General features: G+C 59.0%; 1 pseudogene; it reads left to right on the forward strand.

Moving 5' to 3' along the window:
- LOC101574963 overlaps window positions 1-6,612 on the forward strand; it is an 11,679-nt pseudogene extending 5,067 nt beyond the window's left edge.
- Window positions 6,613-8,835: the final 2,223 nt, after the last annotated feature.

Genomic DNA, 8,835 nt, shown 5'->3' on the forward strand with positions numbered 1-8,835 from the left:
AGCGGCCGGGTGCTGCCCCTGCTGATGGCCCACACCTGCTACCTGCTGCTCGGGGCCACTGTCTTCCGGCTGCTGGAGAGGCCGGCAGAGGCTGAGTCCAGGGACCAGTTCCAGGTGGAGAAGCTGCGCTTCCTCGAGAACTACACATGCCGGACCAGTGGGCCCTGGAGCGGTTTGTACAGGTGAGGGGCGCAGGGGCTGGGGCTCCAGGCAGGTCCACAGCTGGGACCCAGGGGCTATGGACCCGTGGGTGCAAAGTATGGAGACAGCGCCTGGCCAGACCCAGTCCAAGATTCACCTAGGTCTGCATGGGGGTTGCAGTGGGACCTCACTGCTCCATGTGTCCTGCCTGTGCGTGATGGCCCTGCAGACAAGGGCCACAGGTGACAGGCCCTGGCAGCTGTCATGCACGGCACAGACACAGGCCGAGTGTCTGACGTCACCACTGTCCACGTTTCCTCCCTGCACTTCCCACCCTCAAATCCAACCTGGGCCCCACCCTGCCTTCGCATGTCCCCAGGTGGGTACACAAAGGTCACGAGCAGCTGCCATGCTGCCCTGGAGCTGGGCTGTGGGCAGTGGCCCAGGTGACCAAGCTGTGCCCACAGGAGCTCTCTGGTGCCAGAACAGGCCGCCCCTTCTGTCTCCCTCTGGCAGCCACAAGCAAACAGGTGGGGCAGGGGACACAGTGACAGCACCCACTGAAGGCACAGAGCAGTGCAGAAGCCCCAGAGCGGTAGCCAGTGTCTGCCAGCACCTGGTGCACCCAGAGCAGCAGGACCTGTGCGTCACCACCTGCGCCTGGGCTGAGCACCTCCCGGTGTTGTCTCCCAGTCACTTGCCCCAGACTGCAGGTGGGAACTGAGGCACGTGAGGTGGAGAGTCAGCCAGGGCTGCGGGTCACTGGTGGAGACAATCGCATCAGCTCTGGCCACAGAGCCCTTCGGGGCACTGCATAAATTGGCATCCGTGCTGGTGGCTGGAATCGACCCAGCAGCGGTTCCCAGAGCGTGGCCCTAGCCCACAGCCAGCCAGGAGCCTGTGAGAGAACAGCTGTCACCCCCGCCCAAGGCCGGGGACTGCGGGCGCGTTAACGCCGCTAGGTGGCCTTCAGTGAGAGCAGCTGGCCAGGGGCAGGGGACCTCGGGCCTGAGACCTTTGGCTCCTCCAGGAGTTTGCGGCAGGGAGTGCGGGGGCCACAGCCTGTCAGGGCGGGGCTGGGAGCTCTGAGCGGCTCTGTGAATGAGGCCAGGGAGGCCAGGGCAGATAGGACATCTGGAGCCTCCGCCTCGGAGAGAGCCTGCTTGGCCAGGAAGCTAGGCTGGGAGGCAGGGTAGTGCTGGGCCAAGACTGAGGGGGACCAAAAGCCGGTTCGGCGCTGTCGCCTGCAAGCTCAGCACTCGGGGAGCTGAGACAGGAGGCTCACGGGTGTGAAGCCAGCCTGGCCTAATACCCTGAGACCTATCTCAAAACAAAACAACAACAAAGGACTGGCGAGATAGCTCAGCGAACTAAGCACCTGCTTAGGTAAGCACAGGAACCGGGGTTAGATCCCGAGCACCACAGGCAGCGTCTGCCCTGTCCCCAGGTGCGCACAGCCGGCCACCGAGACAGGGCATGGTGGCACATGCCTGTAATCCCAGTGCTGGGGAGGCTAAAAACAGGAGGATCACTATGAGTCCAAGCTGCGTTGTGAGACCATGTACCAAATACATTAAAAAAGAAATAACTAAAATAATTTAAAAAAAAAAAAAGACAACAAAATCATACGTGAAAAAAATAAACACGGAGACCGTGGGCACACAGCTCGTGGACATCTTCCCCAACCCAGGAATACCACGCACGGAGCCTCCACTGTGCAAACGCGGCCCCCTGCCCTCCCCGTACCCCCCACCCCTCAGGGAAGAGCCCACCAGGGCCCGCACCCAACATCCACTGGGCATGGGCGTCAGGAGCAGGACACAGGCCCCAGAGACCCCGTGGGGACACAGGACCAGGCCCAACGCTGCGGGAGCAGGACACGATCTGTGCAGAGGGCCGCGCGTGCACACCCACCCCGACACACACGTGCCACGCGGCCCCACCCCCACCGCATGCACGCATGCGCACACAGCCTGGCGGCCCAAGGGAATTTCTCCTACATAAATTCACTGCCGCTCCCCTGTAAGCCCCCCACCCTTGGGCCTCCGGGAGAGCAGCCTTGCCTCACGACCCCTCCTCCAACCTGCCCTGGGTCTCAATCTGAACACCGACCCTGCCCCGCCCCCTCCTCCTGGGGCGCTCACCTCACCCCCTTAGGCCTCCTGGGGTCCCTAGCCCAGGCCACCCTGACTGGGACAGGCACTGGCTTGGAAGTGAACGACCCTGGGCAGCTCTCGGCCACGAATTGGGGCAATGCTGAGAGCAGCACTCAGTGATCACGATGACCCCCCCACCCCACCCCGCACCCAGAGCTGGCGCTACACCTTGCAGGGACACCACTCGCTCTTCCCACATGCCTGCCCCACAGGTCATCTTGGAAGCCTGAGTGAAAGGCGTGAATCCCAAAATCAATTCCACCAACCCCAGCAACTGGGACGTTCGCAGCAGCTTCTTTTTCGCGGGCACGGTCGTCACCACTATAGGTGAGGACAGCAGGACAAAGGGCTCACGAGGCTGCCTGAGTCGGGGCTCCCCAGGCGCAGGTGCTGGGGTAGGGTGGGGAACCCAAGGGATGATGAGGAAGCACAGGTAGAGAGGGTACAGGCAAGATGGGCGAGAGAGGGAGGCAGTCGGGCTGCACAGGGTCCCCACTGGCGGCTGGGCCATGCCCTGGGGACCTCTAGGGACAGCACGGATGAGGACAAAGATGAGGCCTCCCAGCCACCCACGCCAGCCATGGCTGCTGAGAGCTGGCCCTGGACGTTAATTCCACAGCAGCCTGGACCTGCCCCGGGGACAGGAAGACAAAACACTCCGTCCTTGCAGTGAGCAGTCAGGTGTGCAGGGGCTGTCCCCAAGCAGCAGGTGGCGTTCTGAGAGGACAGCGGTATCTGCTGCACCCCTCAGCCCCAGGGAGCCCCCAGAACCTCTGCAACCTAGGGCACACACTCCAGCACACCTCCCTGGCACCTGGGCAGTGAGACGAAGGGGGAGGGGCGCAGTCTTGGGTGGAACCTCAAGCTCGGGTCTGATAGAGAGGGCCTCAGGGAGGGCAGTAATATAAGCAGGGCGGTAATGGGACAGGGGCAGCACAAAGCACTGGGGCCTTTAAGGACGAGCAGGACTTCCATAAAGAATATCCCTGAGCCTTGGTGTAGCTCAGCTGCCTAGCAAGTGCAAGGCCCTAAGTTCGATATCTGATACCTAAAAGAAAGAAAAGATCACCAAGCCGGGGTAGAAGACAAACCTCTTTGAGAGTCCAAGGGCTGGGGGAGGTTCTGGAATTTTCTTCTCTCCCCACCCCCAGGATATGGGAACCTGGCGCCCAGCATGGTGGCAGGCCGGGTCTTTTATGTCCTCTGTGCCCTACTGGGCATCCTGCTTAAGGTGCTCCTCCCCAACTACCTGGGCTCTGGGCTTCATGCCAGACCGGCCCCACATGGGTAGGAGAAGCAGCCCCTGCGCTTCCAGGTCAGTGGTGGGGCTGAGGCTAGCTCAGAGTGCAGGGCAGGAGGGGAGACCCCATGGAGAGAAGGGTGGTGGCAGCAGGATTGGTGGGAGAGGCCAGGTTCCAGGGTGGGACAGACAGGCGCAGCTGTAGGAGCTCTGCCAGGAATGTGGTCATTGGAGGTGACTGCAGAGTCCTTCCCGGGAAGAGGTGCATTGTGGGGCTTTGTGGCTGAAAGACCCCTCCCTGCAGGATAGAGCTGACCACGGCCTGCAGTCCTCAGAATCTGGGCCTCTCCTCTCCATGGTCATCATAGAGCTCCAAGGTCCTTTCATGTGGTCAAAATCTGACCCTACACCACACCCCTGCCCCAGGACTGGCCCTCTTGGAGGACAGGGGTGTAGTAGAGCCTGGGATAGTTTAGTGACTTCCTGCACCAGGTCTGAGTTCCCCAGAGCCTGTTCAGGCTTGACTCTCCTTGACTCACTAACACCCTCTGGTGCTGAGGTCTCCACAGCCTGGGCCGGTCATACCCACGATGCAGTCCCTACCCCAAGGTCTGCAGGACAGGGACCAGGCTTCACTCCAGCCCTGGGCCTACAAGTGGCCCAGACCTCCCTGTCTCCACCACAGCCTCCAGTGAACTCAGGGCCATTCCCCTCACAGCTCCTGCAGGTCCTAGGCCTCGGCCTGGGCTTGACCCTGGGGACCTTGGCCACTCTTGTCCTCCCACCTGTGGCCTTCAGTCACGTGGAGGGCTGGAGCTTCAGCGAGGGCTTCTACTTCGCTTTCATCACTCTCAGCACCATCGGCTTTGGGGACTACGTTGTGGGTGAGGAGGCCAGCAGGGGTCTTGGGGTGGGGACCCACTGGGATTGGGGGTGAGGGAGAGCTGCCAGGATGATTCTAGGTGGCAGTGGCTCTCAGTCTCAGGAGTCTCTGGCTGGGGCCCATCGCTGTTTCCCCCTGGGACCCTTGCTGGCCCTGGATGACGGGGCCGTGGAACATGGGGGAGCTGTGCCCTCTTACACCCACTGTCTCTCCTGTGGCAGGCAGGGACCACGGCACTAGACAAAGGAGGGGTCAATGCCTCACCAGAGAGACACACAGCAGCATCTGCTAAGACCCACTGTGCCAGGCCCATGCCAGGTCTGGGGGTGCAGCAGAAAATGACCTGCCCTTGCTGAATCTGCAGAGGGCGGTGGGACCCAGCCAAGGTGCTTTTTCTGGGGCAGCCTGAGGGTGCTGGAAGCAAGCAGCTGGGCCAGAGTCCAAGATGAATGCAGGGCTACGACCACTTCACCTGGAAGCTTGGAACACCAGGGCCAAGCACACAGTCCCAGCCTCAGGTGCAGAGAAGGGCTAAATGCTGACATGAACTAAGGACACAGAGGTCACTGAGGGTCCCAAACAACCGTGGCTTGGTTCTGATCTACCTAGTGGCCTTGTCTCAGTGCTTGCCCTACCTCACCTAGGGAAAAACACTGCCAGGCCAGATGTAGCTACGGGGACAGAATTTAACCTCTCATTGGCTTTCTACTGGAATGAGAGGTTACCAGAGGCAGAAGCAAGGGTGAAATGGAAGTGATTACTTGATGTGCATATGGCTTTGTTCTGGAGGAAATTAAGATATTCTTGAAATATTGCAGAAAACAGGCCAAACACGGCAGGAAACAAGGCCTAGAAAGTTTAGAAGGTGGCTTATTACACCGGCAGGCTTCTGACTAGGATCTCTCCTAAAGAGTCAGAGCCCTACCCAGTGGGGTTTGGGGGCTGTTATGGGAAAGCAATCGGGACAGGAGAAAGGCAGACTTGACAGAACTGCATCATGACTGGAGGAGTGGGTGACATCTCGGATTGCTAAGAGAATGTAAACATTTCAGATTATATCAAAAGGCCATCGGTAATACAAAGCATGGGTTGTACAGAGGAAGAAATGCCTGTTACATGTTAAGTTACATTAGAAGGCTGTCCGTTATACACAGACAGTAAGACATGGCTTTACACAGAGGAAGAAGTGTTGTATTGGGTCTGCTGGACATGTCTGCTTAGTTTTAGCAGGCATCCTCTGAGTAGGCTTTTATTTAAACTTTTAATTTTAGGCCTGGTATGGTGACACACGCCTGTAATCCCAGCACTCGGGAGGCTGAGACAGGAGAATTCACCATGTATTTGAGGCCCACCTGGGCTACAAAGTGAGTTCAAGGCCAGCTTGAACTGTGTAGTGAAACCCTGTCTCAAAAAAGCAAAAATTAATAAATTTTCCCCATCAAAGTTAGTGATCATGGTTGCATATTTTGTGAATGTAAGAAAACCTCAAAATAGTGAACTTTATCTTAAGTGAATTTTATGCCGATTTTTGAGAGACATAAGAAGGCTCAAATACTGCGGTGCAGCTGAGCTCTTGAGGACGGGCTTGTACAAAGCTCCGCCCGAGAAACATTTCCATCGGGTGGGACACACTGGGCTTCAGGACAGCTCCTCTTCGCCTGGGTCTCCTCTGCTCAGCAAAGCTCTCCCGTCGGCTGCACCCCGCCACTGCGGGCACAGGGTCTCCCAGGCACTGCGGCAAGGGCAGGAGGGGCCGAAGTTTATTTTACGCAACCCTCCTCTGGGGGGGTGCAGCCCCGCAACCCGACCGCACCCATTCTGGCGTTTCCGCCTCCGGACAGGGCGTGGTTGTGGGAGTGGTCAGCAGCGGCACCTGGCTTGCAGACTCGCCTCAGCCCGAGGCCCTCCCAGCTAACCCCGGGTCCCAGGGCTCATGGCCTCCGGCCCAGAGGCATGGCCCACCCCGCGCTCGCCACGTCACGGGGGTCCTGCGTCACGTCCCCACAGCCACACCCACCGCCCTCTCCCCAGCACCCCCACGGCCGGCCGCTGGCCTCTCAAGCCAAGGAAAGTTCTGGAAGCCCGGGACAGAAGTAGAGCGTCTGATTGGCTGCATGGTGGGCGTGGCGAACGGGAGCGGGGCCTCTGATTGGGCATGTGCTCTGCGGTCCTGCCGTTGTGGGCGTGGCTAACGGCCGGGCGCCGTGGGCTGTTGTTCCCCAGTCTTTTTCCGCAGTTGACCTCGACATACCGCACAGTCTCGCAGGAGCTAGGAGATGCAGCGCCCTGGAGACCCTGGCTGCCGCCCGCCTCGCCCCTGGGCCGCCCGGCCCTGCTGTCTTCCGTTTTACTCTGTGATCTGTAGAGACAAGGTGGGCCGCAGACAGCGGGCGGGCGCCCCGCACCTGTACTGGCGCTCACCCCGTCATCTCTGTCCCGCAGCTGCCGCCCGATCGCGTCCAGCTTCCGCGCAAGGAGGCCGAGGTCCATCCCGCGGCGCCATCCAGGCCGCTTTCGGTGGAAGCACCGCGGCCCAGCTGTCCGACTCCACCCGTTGAGCCCGGGCCGACCCACGCGGATCCATCCCCGTCCTCCCGTGCCCGCCGCACCCCAGGCTTTGCCATTTACCATCAACGTGGAAACCGGGCCCCATGCGCAGATCTATGCTGCCTTTCCTGCCCCTTTATGTCCTCGCTGAGGAGGCCGCAGTGCCCAGCCTGGCCGGACACCCAGGCTCCGTCCTCCCCGTCCCAGCCCCTGTCCCCGTCCTGCACAGCAGCAGGCCGAACTGAATAAAGAGCGTGCAGACCCACGGGGCCCACGGTGCTGATTCACTCCGCCGCCGCACAGCAATTGTGAAGGGGACATCGTGGTGCCCTGAGGGGAAGGGAGACTACGGTGTCTGTCTGGTGTCCTCGTCCGTATGAAGAGGGGCCCGGTGTGGTCACTCCAGGAGTCGCGTCTGCGGGGTGGGCGACTTACCTGCGCCTAGGGAGGGGGTGGAAGCCCACAGTGGCCCTTCCCCCTCCCGCTCTCGCTTTCCGTCTGTGCCAGGGACACCAGAGCTGAGCAAGAGAGAGCGAGGACATCGCAAGACTTGGTAAGGTCTCTCAGGAGGGCCATGGAAGAGTCTGGGAGGCGACTCCGAGGGCCTAGGGTTGAGCAGGAGCGAGGAGCCGTGTAGACCTGGAGCTGTGGTCTTGGAGCTCTGAGCTCCCCAGAACATGGAGCATGCATGCACCCTCTGTTCTCAGTGAGGAGTCCTGCATGAAAAGTAGGAAATGATCTGTAATTAGAACCACAGCACAGAGACACCAATGGCAGAGCAGGCCTTATTTGGAGATTTCATATCCAGGGTTGGGCAGCCTTCATCCTTAATCCCAGGATCACTCGCCCTAGATCCAGCTGTCTCCAAAATGCCCACCTATGCCTGCAGGAGGTTTTGAGGGGGAAACCTAGAAGCCAACCATAATATAATCTCTGTATGTTTCTATTTTTCAAAATAGAAATCTATCCCCTACCCTAGACTCTCAGCTGCCTGTTAGGTGGACTGAAACCTACTGCAGGTCCCCATTGTGATCGCTGTCTCCTCCATCCTGACCTCTAGGTCCTATAGCTTGACCTTTGGGTCATAAATTTTGACCTCTCCAAAACCGGGGGTGGGGGGAGCCTGCCCCTTAGCTCAGTTATTTAAGTGGCTGCTTAAAGTCGTCAGGCTCAGGTAGCTGTAGTTCGATCCCCAGAACTCAAGCCAGCCAAACCTGCCCTGAAGGCATTCGGAGCCAACCAAAAAAAAAGAAAACCTAACCAGGGCCAGTCCGAACAGTAGGCACACTTGTAGATCCCGACAATGTGATGGACAAAGCGTCCGAGGCTGTGGCAGATGGCTGTATTCAGAAGCCATGGGCTGGGGCCGGTGAAATAGCCCAGTGGACAAAAGCACCTGCTTAGACAAGTTTAGGAATCGCAGTTCAATCCCCAGCACCACATGTCGTGCCAGCCACGCCCCTAGAGCAAGGCTGAGCCCGCCCGGGCACAGTGGCTCACGCCCGTAATCCCAGCTTTGGGGAGGCTGAAAATAAGATCACTACCAAGCTGCATAGTGAGACCCTGCAACAATCAAATACATCTTTTAAAAAGCCACGGGCTGTCGCTTGGTACCTCAGCTGAGCTCAGCACAGCCTCGCTTGTCCCTGGTACGTGCCACCACAACCTCCCTCACAGAACTTTAAAATCATAAATATGGGGGCCCGGGAGATGGCTCAGTATAAGAGCTTCCGTGGCAAGCTCAAGGGCCTGACTTCAATCTCAGTTTCCGCAAAAAAAAAAAAAAAAAAAATACCCAGCTCAAGTCAGCTGAAGCAGAAGGCTCAAAGCATTGGCATTTGGGGTTCTCTCCTGTTGTATGACAGCCC

This window comes from Octodon degus, unplaced genomic scaffold, assembly GCF_000260255.1.
Source record: "Octodon degus isolate 3935 unplaced genomic scaffold, OctDeg1.0 scaffold00005, whole genome shotgun sequence".
In the NCBI taxonomy this organism is placed as follows: Eukaryota; Metazoa; Chordata; class Mammalia; order Rodentia; family Octodontidae; genus Octodon; species Octodon degus.